We start from the raw sequence: 14,087 nt of genomic DNA on the forward strand, positions 1-14,087 counted from the left end.
GCGTGGGTCACGCGGTCACGTCATTCGGAGTTTTCCTTGTCACGCAGTCGCGTCAGTCATGCGGCCGCGTCAATGCCTTTTCGCGCTGGCATGCGGCCGCGTCGCCCATGCGATCGCGTGGCTGCCAGTTTCTTCAAAAACTCTGTTTTGTGCTTTCCTTCCATTTTTGTATGTTTCCTTTCCATCTTTTAAGGCATTCCTACCTTAGAAGATCTGAAACTACTCAACACACGAATCACGACATCGAATGGAAATAAAGGGTAATCAAAATAATTATTTTTAAGCATAGGAAACATGTTTTTCACATACATCACATAATAAGGAAGGGAAAGTAAAACCATGCAATTAATATGAATAAGTGGGTGAAGGATTGAATAAATCACTCAAATTAAGCACAAAATATATCATAAAATATGGGTTTATCAGATAGCTCCAAGGAAACCAGCCGCAAAAAGGGCACACCAAAAGTCAAACTCTAAGGCACGCTCTTCATTAGGAGCCAAACCCCTATCTAAGAAAGGAAAGACACTCGCTCCTCTTGATGAGAATGACAAGGGCAAACCGGCGAAAAATTCTTCAAGGTTCCCCAACCGCTTATGTGAACTTATGTTTCCCTCCAGAGCTGTAAGGAACTATCATCCTGAGCATCTACTCGCTCCGCTGGACAATGTTGCTCCTTATATTTTGCCCCGTATTGAACAGAGAGGATGAGAGTTTCTTTTGAGGAAACCAAGGGAAATCAACCTCTCTTGCGTGGAAGAATTCTACACCAACTCCATCTTCCCTCTCTTCAATCGATGTACATGCGCCGGAAGCAAGTCTCAGTTTCAGAAGAGGCTATTCAGCAAGTGCTTAATGTTCTACCAGTGCCAAGTGACATGGATGGCTACCAAGAAGTCTTACGTCAGTGAGAGAAGTATGGATTCAATTGGGACTCGATTCTCCGAGTCATTGCTGAACCAGAGGCATCTTGGATTCATGGTCGACTATGGACGAGGCCAAAGTCCATTGACGCTCGCTTCCTCACTGTGGAAGCTAGAGCTTGGGCCCAGATCCTATCTCATTATGTGCTACCTAGCACCCACAAGTCGTCCCTCACGGCAGACCTCGCCTTGCTTGTTTGGTGTGTTCTCACGGAGAAGCCGGTGAACATTCCGCTTCTTGTCAAGCAAGCGATGTGTCAAATTCATGACCGGGGTAATTTGCCATTTCCAGCAATGGTATTTGACTTAGTTGCTACTGTGGGTGTTTCTTGGGAAGCCAAGGATAAGAAGATTATAGTTCCAGCTAAGGGCGATGTGGTCCCAAGCGGAAAATACCTACACCTTCCCATGAAGAAACCAAGCCTCGACATGGCCCCGCCACTTCTTTTTCCTTCTAGCTCATCATCACCACCACTGAGATCTGATACGCAAAAATTAAGATTTCACGTATAACCGGCAAGTATACCGGGTCGTATCAAGTAATAAAACTCACTAAGAGTGGGGTCGATCCCACGGAGATTGGTAGATTAATCAATTTTAGTTAAATGGTATATTTAGTCAAGCAAACAAGATTTTGATTTCATGAGATTTGTGATTTTTGAACATAATTGCAAAAGCTTAAATGACAAGGAATTTAAAGAACTAAAATAGAGAAAGAAAATAAAAGTGAATAACTGAAACTTAAAGTGCAAGAAACTTAAATGACATGAAAACAAAATTGCAAGAAAGTAAAGGTTGCAGAATTTTAAAGAGCAGAAGAGTAAATTACAAGAAATAGATAAACAGAATGTAAATGGCAAGAATGATAAATTGCAAAAAGATAAAAGGGAATTGGGTAATGGGTATTCAAAGAACTAAAGAACAAAAGAGATGAGAATTAATGATGGAGAGATCATTAGGGATCAGAGATGTAAATTCTCATGAATTGATGTTGATCAATTCCTTTTCAATCATGGGTATAGATCCATGGCAAATTGTGGGTAATTGAGTCCCAATCTCCTGGTAACTCAATTTCTCTCAACACAACCAATTTTCACTCTCGTGATCTAATTGTTCATGAGAAGAGATGAAGTTCAATTTCTAATCCAAGCCACACAACTTCCAGAATCTCAACTAAGGGAGGTTACATCTCACATACCAACCCAAAGTGTATTGATCAAAGAAATCATGAAAGGATGAACTCTAAACTGAATTATGTAGCTCCTTTCTCAAGTTCACCACATAATTCATATAGATTCAATCCCTCTCTCGATGGTGATTAAATCTGTGAAGAACAAGAGTTTTCTCTTAGATGAACCACTTGAATTGAGAAGGAAAAGAAAAGTTATCAACCCATTCAAATGAGCAAAGCTCCTCCCCCTAATGAAAATGGGGTTTAGTGAATCATAGCTCTAAATTCAACAACAAGTGCAAAAGTAAACATTCCAATTGAATAAAGAAGAGTAATGAAGAATGAAAAAAAAGTTCTTGAAAACTGAAATTCAAAATTGCCAAAGAAAACTAACTTCCTCCCTACTATGCTTCCTAAATCGGGAGTGTAGTACAAAGCAGAGTAAAAAAAACTAGCAAAAGTAACTAATATGATGTCAAAAATAAAAGTGTCTAAGAGTCCCCCCTTAAAGTACCAAACTATTCTCTATTTATACTATTCCTAAAACTCCTTGAAATTCTCCTTTTGGGTTAGCAATTTGGGCCTTGCTCTCGTTGATTTTGCTTCATGAAAGAATTCTTGTCAAACAGAGGAAACAGGGCTCATTTTCATTGCTCTGGCCCAATGGCCTGGCGTTATTGGCAAACACGCCAGCCTTGGTGCACGTTGGCAACATTCATGGTAATTTCCTGGGAGTGGGACATGGTGCTTGGGCGTTGTTGCCCAAGTTGTTGCCCAAGTTGTTGTCAAACACTTGCTTGAACTCAGTTTTGATGCCCAAAGTTACCTCTGGTTTGAGCTTCAATTTTGTGCTCCACTATAGACTATGATATATGGTTGGAAAGCTCCTGATGTCTACTTTGCAACGCAACTGGAAGCATCTCAATTGGATCTTTGTAGCTCAAGTTATGTTCCATTGAAGAAGACATGGTCAGCCTGCCAGAATCGCAGGCGTTTTTGGCAAACACGCTGGCAACAACGTGCTCAGTTTCTGAGGCTCAAAATGAAGCCAGCTTTTAAAGCTTCAAATGAAATCCAATCCCATGTTATGATATATGGTTGGAAAGCTCTTGATGTCTACCTTCCAATGCCACTGAAATCACCTCATTTGGAGTTTTCTAGCTCAAGTTATGCTCCATTGAAGACGGTAAGGTCAGGTTGCCTTGGTTGGGCGTTTTTGCCAAACACGCCACCAATAACGCGCTCAAAAACTCTTCTAGCCCAAATTTCTTGGCCTGGCGTTGTTGCTGGGGTTGCCAAGGAGCACGCCAGGCCATTTTAGCCTTGGCAACGTGTTTGACCCCCCTCTCTTGGCCCATTCATGGTTCCTTGAATTTCAACCTCATTTCCTTATTTTTGGGGCCTAAAGATGACTCTGATTCGAGCTTCCATTTCTTGCTTCACTATGGACTATTATATATCATTGGAAAGTACTGAATGTCAGCTTTCCAACGCAACTAAAAGCACTCAAATTGAATCTCTGTAACTCAAGTTATTCATCCTTGAAGGAGGTGATGTTAGGCTGTCATGGTTGGAGTTGTTGTTGAAGTTATTGTCAAACACGCCCATGACAACGCCCAATCCTCCCCTGGCCCAAGTTCTTAGCCTTGGCGTTGTTGCTGGCGTTGTTGATGAACACGCCACTTTAACTTCAAGGCAACAATGCCTTCGAGCTCTCCTTGGCTCAATTTCTTGGCCTTGCGTTGCCAAGGAACACGCACATTCAACTTCAAGTTGGCAATGTCCAAGGTCATTTTCCATAGCCACCTTGCAGGGACCAGCGTTGTTGCTGGCGTTGTTGATGAACACGCCAGTTCATTCCCTGCCTGGCAACGCTCTCAAGCTCCCCTTCTTGCTCTGTTTCAAGCTTCTTTTCTTGCTCTGTTTCAAGCTTCCTGGCGTTGTCCACAAACACTCCAGAGTTGGCAACGTGCTTGCTCTGTTTCCTTGCCAAGATTGATATATCTCCAAACCTTCTTGCTCCAATTCTTGCTCCATCATCTTCTTTCTTCATCAACTAACATAAACCAAAGAATCTTCCTCATAGTTTTTCCATCTTATGCAATGAATTTCAAGAGCATCATTCATATCAACTTGTTTATAAACTTCTTAAATCATTTGCATGAGTTATGCCAAATTTTACCTAGTTCTTGGTTTATGAAGGCATGTAGAGAAAACTCACAAAATTGCTTGTTTATTCTAGTAATAATAAATGAAATTAAGCTAAAACCAACTAAACTAACTAGTTAAAATAGCAAATATGCGAATGCATCACAACACCAAACTTAAACCTTGCTTGTCCTCAAGCAAGAAAAGAACTATGCACAAAGGTTTCTTTTAATCGGAACAAGTTGAGGAGTAGCTTGTAATGCCTTGGTGAGTGAAGTGATTAAGTGATAGTGGGGTGAACTCTGAATTATATGCTCATGTAAGGATTCCAGTGCTTATTAGTCCCTACATTTTAGAAGTCTTAGGTCTTAGGACTTTCATTCAAATGATATCATGGAAATCTCTCTATAGGTAATCACCTTGAAGCAGCTTATAGTTTTTTGTGTCTTGGCCTTGACTCTAAGTGTCATGTCTCAAAGCGGCCCTTTAGATAAGCTTTCAATCAATACGCCCAAACCAGTTGGTTTAAGGTATTAGGTGTTGAAGCACCCCTTAGGATTTACTTGCTCAAGCCTCTCTCTTTGACACAATTCTACCACAAGCATTTAACTAGGATAATAACTCTTTGAGTTCTTATTTCTTTCTTTTTCTTCTTAGTAATTGATGCTCAGAGCCTTTTGCCATGTTCTTTTTTTTTTGTTTTCTTTTGCTGCTTCTTGGATCAAAAGATATTTGAGAATCTCTACAATACTTCTTTGAACTCTATTTCCTGCCTATGAGCTCCCATGCAGGTTTTCACAAACATGCAACCTCAATACACAATCATACAACTAGAACCACCACTTCTCTTAATCTTTTGCTTGCCTCAAAATAAATTTTTGACTCCTCAATCATTCTTTTCAAAGAACTGTTCTCTGTTTGCAATTTATGGATCTTGAGTGTAAGCAATTTCAAGAGTATGGTGTTATGATATATCAAACATCTTAGTTATTAAACTACAAAGAAGTCATACTAAGCAGATAAACAGGGGTACAATATCACTTTCAATCATAACAGTTTTAATTAAAAGACAATCACTTAATGATACAACCTTTTGGAGTTCACTTGCTTTACTCCTTATCATCATCATTGTTGGTCTTTACATCCTTCTTTGCCTCTTTGATTGATGATGCTTAATCCTTCCCAAGATTGAAGTGACTGCCTACAATGAACTTTGAAAGTTGCTTGTCCCCAAGCACTTAAAAAAATGGTTAGCATGCATGAATTATTTGTGAGATTTTGAACTTACTTTGGTGTGGGAACACCAAACTTAGTACCTTGCCAATGGTTCTCATGCATCAAATCAACCATATGTGGAACTCTTTTTCTTTGCCAAAGGTACTAGAACTAAAAACTAGGAAACAGTAAAATAGTTAACTAGTTTATCTAAATACTTGAAGCTAGCATTATGCAGAAGGTGAGAATGTGTTTTATGATGAGATTTTGGTGGAACACCAAACTTATAATTCTTCATTCTCCCTTATATTGTTTTGGTGTGCAACACCAAACTTAGCTTCTTGCAATATGGATAAAGCTAATTAACCTTTTTATTAAACTAGCTATGAAAAGAAAACTACCTCAGGTTGGGTTGCCTCTCAACAAGCGCTTCTTTATCGTCATTAGCTTGACGGTTGTCCCTCTTTAGGGAGGATGATGATCATAGTGCCTTAATCCTTCCCCTCTCACCGTGAGCTTCCTTCCAGTGCCTCTCTTGATGATTTCCACATATTCATGTGAGAAGATTTTGTTCACTGTGTAATATCCAGAAAAGTGTGGAGATGTTTTCATTGGTTGGTAAGTTAGCATCACTTTATCCCCTGGTGAGAAGCCTTCAGTGGAGATTTTCTTGTTTCTCCATCCTCTTGGCACTTTCTTCTTGGGACTCTTTTCTTTTTCAGGAGGTAGTTCATGTTTTGAAGCCTCAATTTTTGGAATGTCCTTGCTGAGAATCCCAAATGCAGGCTTTGGTTGTAGCTTCTCCTCTATTCTTTGAGTTTGTTGCACCACTTCTACCTCTTCCTTTCTTTTCCAACATGAGCTTAGGTGCATTAGAAGTGTTTCATGAGGTGCCTCTTTCAAGTTTAGATCTATGGAATCAATCTTCATACACTCTTCCTCTTGGGTGGAATCTTGCAAATTCTTAAAGACATGGAACACTATATGCTCTTCATGCACCCTTAGCATCAATTCTCCTTTTTCAACATCTATCAATGCCCTGGAAGTAGCTAAGAAAAGTCTCCCTAGGATAATGGGAGTGTTGTCATCTTCCTCCATGTCTAGGATGACGAAGTCAGCTGGGAGGAAAAATTTGTCCACCTTTACTAATACATTCTCCACAACACCAAGTGCTTGCTGAATGAATTTGTCCGCCATTTGAAGTGCTATTTTTGTGGGTCTCAATTCATGAATCTGAAGCTTCTTCATCAGGGATGGAGGCATTAAGTTGATGCTTGCACCAAGATCACAAAATGCTTTCTCAATTGTCATGTTGCCTATGGTGCAGGGGATATGGAAGCTCCCTGGGTCTTTCCTCTTCCTTGGTAATCCCTTCTGGATGATGGCACTACACTCCGTAGTCATTACAACTATTTGTCCCTCCTTCAAGGATCTTTTCTTTGTTAATAATTCCTTCATGAACTTTGCATACAATGGCATTTGTTCAAGTGCTTCTATGAAGGGGATATTGATGTGCAGTGTCTTGAATATCTCCAGGAATTTGGAGTATTGCTTCTCTTTGTTCTCTTCCTTGAATATTTGAGGATATGGTAGCATTGGTTGATATGCTCTCACTGCCTCTTTCTTAGTTGACTTATCACTTTGTGTAGAGGTTTTTTGCTCCTACTTTTGCTCCTTCACCTCTTCTTTTAAGCCTTCTTTGTTGTGCTCTTCCTGAGTGATGGCTTCTGTCTCCACCTTCTTACCACTTCTCAGGGTGATTGCTTTACACTCCTCCTATTTTATGGCTTTTCTTGTGTCCCTTCGGTTGTCTTCAGTGGTACTAGGGAGTGCTCGCTTCTCACCTATCTCTGTGATATGTTTAGCCATTTGTCCCATTTGTCTTTCAAGATTTTTCATAGATGCATCTTGGTTTTTGAGTGTCAGGGCTTGATCTTGTCTTGCCATCTCTTGAGTCTTGATGAGTTTTTCCATTAACATCTCTAAGTTAGAGATCCTCTGAGAGTCTGGATGCGGTTGTATGGTAGGTGATGGTTGCTGGTCGAGGTTGTTTGGAGCATTGAGGTGGTTATTTTGTGAGTTGAATGGAAGTGTGGAAAAGTTATTTTGGTGAGTTTGTGAGTTGTTATGAGGTGGATGATATGTGTTTTGTGAGTTTTTGTATTGGTTAGTGTTACTGGGTGAATGATTTTGGTTGTTTGTGTTGCGGGAGTTGTTGGAATTGTCGTTTCTCTGCCATGCATTTTGATTGTCACCCCATCTCAAGTTGGGGTGATTCCTCCAAGATGAGTTGTATGTGTCACCATGGAAATCATTTTGAGAAGGATTTGATGTATTATGCATATATTGAACCTGTTCTTGTTGCTGCTCAACATTGCTCGCTTCATTTTGTCCCCATTCAATTGAAGCTTGATTTGTTGTGTTCACTGAAGCTAGTTGGAGGCCATCTATTCTCTTAGCCATCATTTCCATTTGTTGTTGGATTTGTTGGTGCATCAACTTGTTCTGTGCCAAGATTGTGTCCACTCCTTCTAGTTCCAACACACCCTTCTTTTGAATAGGTTGGCGTTGCCTCTGATGAGCAAAGAAGTATTTGTTATTTGTCACCATGTCTATGAGATTCTGAGCTTCTTTGGCTGTATTCATCAATTGTAGCGAGCCTCCTGTAGAGTAATCCAAGGACTCTTGAGATTTTTGAGTCAACCCTTCATAGAAATTTTGAAGTTTATCCCATTCACTGAACATCTCAGGTGGACATTTCCTAATCAGAGCTTTGTATCTTTCCCATGCCTCATACAATGATTCCCCATCCATTTGAGTGAACGTTTGCACCTCCGTTTTCAACCTAATGATCCTCTGAAGCGGATAGAACTTGGATAGGAATTTATTCACCAGATCATCCCAAGTGTTGATACTTTCTTTGGGAAATGTCTCCAGCCATTGAAATGCCTTGTCCCTCAAAGAAAATGGGAATAATAGCAGCTTGTAAACATCTGGATGCACACCATTTGTCTTGACAGTTTCACATATTCTTAGGAAGACAGATAGGTGTTGATTTGGATCCTCAAGGGGGCCTCCTCCATAGGAACAATTGTTTTGCATGAGAGTGATGAGCTGAGGCTTCAATTCAAAGTTGTTTGCATGAACATTGGGAGCGAGTATACTGCTCCCACAGTGTCTTGGATTTGGAAGAGTGTAAGAAGCTAGAACTCTCCTTTGAGGTGGGTTGTTATTGTTGACAACTCCCTCAGCAGGGTTATGTGAGTTGCCCTCCATGACCTGGTCTTCTTCTTCTGAATCCTCTTCACCAATTATCCCTTTTCCTGTTGCTTCTCTCCTTAACCTTCGGAGGATTCTCTCGTCTTCAGGATTAAATCTCCTTGCCTCTGACATACACAAACACACAAACCAACAACACAAATGAAACACTCTATTGCTAGAGTGAAGTTAAAGTTAGCAAAACAAAATATCAAACAGTAAGTGGGCTTTAACAAGGAAAAGAAAAAAAATGCTTAATCTAAACTACCATTCACTTAATCATTGTCAATCTTTTTCAATCCCCAGCAAAGGCGCCAAAAACTTGATACGCGAAAATTAAGATTTCACGTATAACCTGCAAGTATACCGGGTCGTATCAAGTAATAAAACTCACTAAGAGTGAGGTCGATCCCACGGAGATTGGTAGATTAATCAATTTTAGTTAAATGGTATATTTAGTCAAGCAAACATGATTTTGATTTCATTCGATTTGTGATTTTTGAACATAATTGCAAAAGCTTAAATGACAAGGAATTTAAAGAACTAAAATAGAGAAAGAAAATAAAAGTGAATAACTGAAACTTAAAGTGCAAGAAACTTAAATGACATGGAAACTAAATTACAAGAAAGTAAAAGTTGCAGAATTTTAAAGAGCAGAAGAGTAAATTGCAAGAAATAGATAAACAGAATGTAAATGGCAAGAATGATAAATTGCAAAAAGATAAAAGGGAATTGGGTAATGGGTATTCAAAGAACTAAAGAACAAAAGAGATGAGAATTAATGATGGAGAGATCCTTAGGGATTAGAGATGCAAATTCTCATGAATTGATGTTGATCAATTCCTTTTCAATCATGGGTATCCATGGCAAATTGTGGGTAATTGAGTCCCAATCTCTTGGTAACTCAATTTTTCTCAACACAACCAATTGCCACTCTCGTGATCTAATTGTTCATGAGAAGAGATGAAGTTCAATTTCTAATCCAAGCCACACAACTTCCAGAATCTCAACTAAGGGAGGTCACATCTCACATACCAACCTAAAGTGTATTGATCAAAGAAATCATGAAAGGATGAACTCTAAACTGAATTATGTAGCTCCTTTCTCAAGTTCACCACATAATTCATATAGACTCAATCCCTCTCTCGATGGTGATTAAATCTGTGAAGAACAAAAGTTTCCTCTTAGATGAACCACTTGAATTGAGAAGGAAAAGAAAAGTTATCAACCCATTCAAATGAGCAGAGCTCCTTCCCCTAATGAAAATGGGGTTTAGTGAATCATAGCTCTAAATTCAACAACAAGTGAAAAAGTAAACATTCCAATTGAATAGAGAAGAGTAATGAAGAATGAAGAAAAAGTTCTTGAAAACTGAAATTCAAAATTGCCAAAGAAAACTAACTTCCTCCCTACTATGCTTCCCAAATCGGGAGTGTAGTACAAAGCATAGTAAAAAAAAACTAGCAAAAGTAACTAATATGATGTCAAAAATAAAAGTGTCTAAGAGTCCTCCCTTAAAGTACCAAACTATTCTCTATTTATACTATTCCTAAAACTCCTTAAAATTCTCCTTTTGGGTTAGCAATTTGGGCCTTGCTCTCGTTGATTTTGCTTCATGAAAGAATTCTTGTCAAACAGAGGAAACAGGGCTCATTTTCATTGCTCTGGCCCAATGGCCTGGCGTTATTGGCAAACACGCCAGCCTTGGTGCACGTTGGCAACGTTCATGGTAATTTCCTAGGAGTAGGACATGGTGCTTGGGCGTTGTTGCCCAAGTTGTTGCCAAACACTTGCTTGAACTCAGTTTTGATGCCCAAAGTTGCCTCTGGTTTGAACTTCAATTTTGTGCTCCACTATAGACTATGATATATGGTTGGAAAGCTCTTGATGTCTACTTTGCAACGCAACTAGAAGCATCTCAATTGGATCTCCGTAGCTCAAGTTATGTTTCATTGAAGAAGATATGGTCAGCCTGCCAGAATCGCAGGCGTTTTTGGCAAACACGCCAGCAACAACGTGCTCAGTTTCTGAGGTTCTAAATGAAGCCAGCTTTTGAAGCTTCAAATGAACTCCATTCCCATGCTATGATATATGGTTGGAAATCTCTTGATGTCTACTTTCCAATGCCACTGAAATCACCTCATTTGGAGATTTCTAGATCAAGTTATGCTCCATTGAAGAGGGTAAGGTCAGGCTGCCTTGGTTGGGCGTTTTTGCCAAACACGCCACGAATAAAGCGCACAACAACTTTTCTAGCCCAAATTTCTTGGCCTGGCGTTGTTTTTGGAGTTGCCAAGGAGCACGCCAGGCCATTTTAGCCTTGGAAACGTGTTCAACCCCCCTCTCTTGGCCCATTCATGGTTCCTTGAATTTCAGCCTCATTTCCTTGTTTTTGGGGCCTAAAGATGACTCTGATTCGAGCTTCCATTTCTTGCTTCACTATGGACTATTATATATTGTTGGAAAGCTATGAATGTAAGCTTTCCAACGCAACTAGAAGCACTCAAATTGGATCTCTGTAACTCAAGTTATTCATCCTTGAAGGAGGTGATGTTAGGCTGTCTTAGTTGGAGTTGTTGTTGAAGTTATTGTCAAGCACGCCCATGACAACGCCCAATCCTCCCCTGGCCCAAGTTCTTAGCCTTGGCATTGTTGCTGGCATTGTTGATGAACACGCCACTTTAACTTCAAGGCAACAACGCCTTCGAGCTCTCCTTGGCTAAATTTCTTGGCCTTGCGTTGCCAAGGAACACGCACATTCAACTTCAAGTTGGCAATGTCCAAGGTCATTTTCCATAGCCACCTTGCAGGGACCAGCGTTGTTGCTGGCGTTGTTGATGAACACGCCAGTTCATTCCCTGCCTGGCAACGCTCTCAAGCTCCCCTTCTTGCTCTGTTTCAAGCTTCTTTTCTTGCTCTATTTCAAGCTTCCTGGCGTTGTCCACAAACATTCCAGAGTTGGCAACGTGCTTCCTCTGTTTCCTTGCCAAGATTCATATATCTCCAAACCTTCTTGCTCCAATTCTTGCTCCATCATCTTCTTTCTTCATCACCTAACATAAACCAAAGAATCTTCCTCAAAGTTTTGCCATCTTATGCAATGAATTTCAAGAGCATCATTTATATCAACTTGTTTATAAACTTCTTAAATCATTTGCATGAGTTATGCCAAATTTTACCTAGTTCTTGGTTTATGAAGGCATGTAGAGAAAATTCACAAAATTGCTTATTTATTCTAGTAATAATAAATGAAATTAAGCTAAAACCAACTAAACTAACTAGTTAAAATAGCAAATATGCGAATGCATCAAGATCCACACATCAAAGGATAGAAGCTCTTCACCGGAAGCTTGATAGATATGAGCAGCGCAACCATCGCCGATATACTTACATCAAGAAGCTTCTGCGTTGTGTTACCCCTAGCATGGAGGAACCCGAAATGTTCACATCCACTTCAAACCCAAGTGATAGGAGCTCTGATGAAGGGGATAGTGAAAGTTCCGGTCCCGACCGTCCCTTGCATATTATTCGTAGTACGGAGGACCGTGCTAATTTCTAAAGTGTGGGGAGGTTGTTCGACCGATCTCCATGGGTAACACTCTCTTCCCCTCAATACCCATGGATTTATCTTTTGCTTAGAAGTTAATATATTGCATGTGTAGTTAGTTTTTCTTGTAAATACCCTTCGCATGATAGTTAGTTTCTATAGAGTTACTTGGTCAAAACAATAACTTTCTTTCCAAGAAACTGTGTTTTGGGTGACCTACCAAAATTCTGAAAAAGTTTTGCAGTAAACTTGCTTTAAGAATGTATTTTGGAACATAGTGATTGAGCTAAGAACACAAGCATGAAAGTTTTGAGCCTATTGCATAGTTACATCTTCTAACCATTATTTCCATTCTTGTGTGCATATCTCTCTCTCTATGATTGTGATCCTTGCTTTGCCTGATTCTATATGTCCATTGCTTTGTGTATGAATGCATTTACATGATTGAGGCCATCATTTCAATAGTCACTTTTCCCAAATGGCCTTAACCCTTTTATCTACCATTGCTAACCAATTTTGAGCCTATGATAAACTCCCTTTGTTCTTGAAAAGAGCACATCAATAACCCTAAGTGAAAGACCATGAATGTCCCTAAATTTGAATCCTTGATTAGCTTAGGTAAGTTAGGATGTGTATCATTCAAATAGGAGGGTATACTTGGGAAATTCGAGTAGATATATAGGTGTGTAATTGTAGTGTAATTAAAAATTCTAGGATTTGGGAACATACTCATGTGTTGAATGATTAAACTGTATGCATTGAAATTTTGGTTCACAAAGAAACCTCAAGAAAAGGGGATATAAAAAATAAAAAAAAAAAGAAAGAAAGAAATCAATGAAAGGGGATAAAAATGCCCCAAGATAAAGTAATAAAAACAATGCATATGGGTGTGAATTGAAAAGAATACATGAGTGTGCAAAAAGAGAAAAACTCAAGGGTAGCTAGGTAATGTATTGTAGTTTTATAGGTTGTTCTATGTGTCTAGTGATCCTAGGTTGATCAAGGACTCAAATTTTAAGCCCACTTGACCATATACATCCTTACCTTCACCCTAGCCCCGTTACAACCCATGAATAAGACCTCATGATACTTGTAAGCATGCATCGAGTAACTATTGATTGTTAGATGAAAGACAAATCTTGGAAAGCATGATTAGGAGAAGATTGAGTGACGAACCCTATACACTTGAGCGAATAGAGCGGATACACTTCCTGTGAGGGTTCGATGCTCAATGCTTGTTCCCAGCTTTCACAAGCGTTCGTTTAGCAAGTCATATGCACTCTTTAGTGGTATTCAATTTGGTGGGATTCATGAATTACATACTATTTTCACCCTATATGCTCACATGTATTCTCGGAAGATAGATTTACTCTTGACCAAGTAGGTAGATGATTTTACATTAGTTGCATCCATCCACTTAGGTAGTTTGCATTTCATAAACCCTTTCTCATCATGATCTTTGGTCTTTTTATTTTAAGCATGAGGACATGCTTGGTTTAAGTGTGGGGAGATTTGATAAATCCCGATTTTGTGGTTTATCTTGTGCTTATTTTGGGGGATTTTATCAACATTTCTCACACTTATTCACAAGAAATGCATGGTTTTATGTTCACTTTCCAATATTGCTCCATGATGGAAAACATGCTTATTTTGCCTTAAAATTGCCATATTTTAATTCTCTTCTATTGCCATTCGATGTCGTGATGTATTTGTTGAGTAATTTCAGGAATTATATGGTAGGAATGACTTAGAAGAGAGGGAGAAAGCATGTACAAAAAGGGAGGAACATGAAGAATTGAAATCTTGGGAAAAGCAGCATCGGTGC

The 14,087-nt window shown here is 39.4% G+C and overlaps 1 pseudogene; it reads right to left on the bottom strand.

Annotated features, from left to right (window-relative positions):
* Positions 1 to 7,053, bottom strand: part of LOC107627851 (uncharacterized) — an 84,167-nt pseudogene extending 77,114 nt beyond the window's left edge.
* Between the last annotated feature and the right edge of the window lie 7,034 nt (positions 7,054 to 14,087).

The sequence above is a fragment of the Arachis ipaensis genome, chromosome B7, assembly GCF_059453495.1.
Source record: "Arachis ipaensis isolate K30076 ecotype BB chromosome B7, ASM5945349v1, whole genome shotgun sequence".
Taxonomy (NCBI): domain Eukaryota; kingdom Viridiplantae; phylum Streptophyta; class Magnoliopsida; order Fabales; family Fabaceae; genus Arachis; species Arachis ipaensis.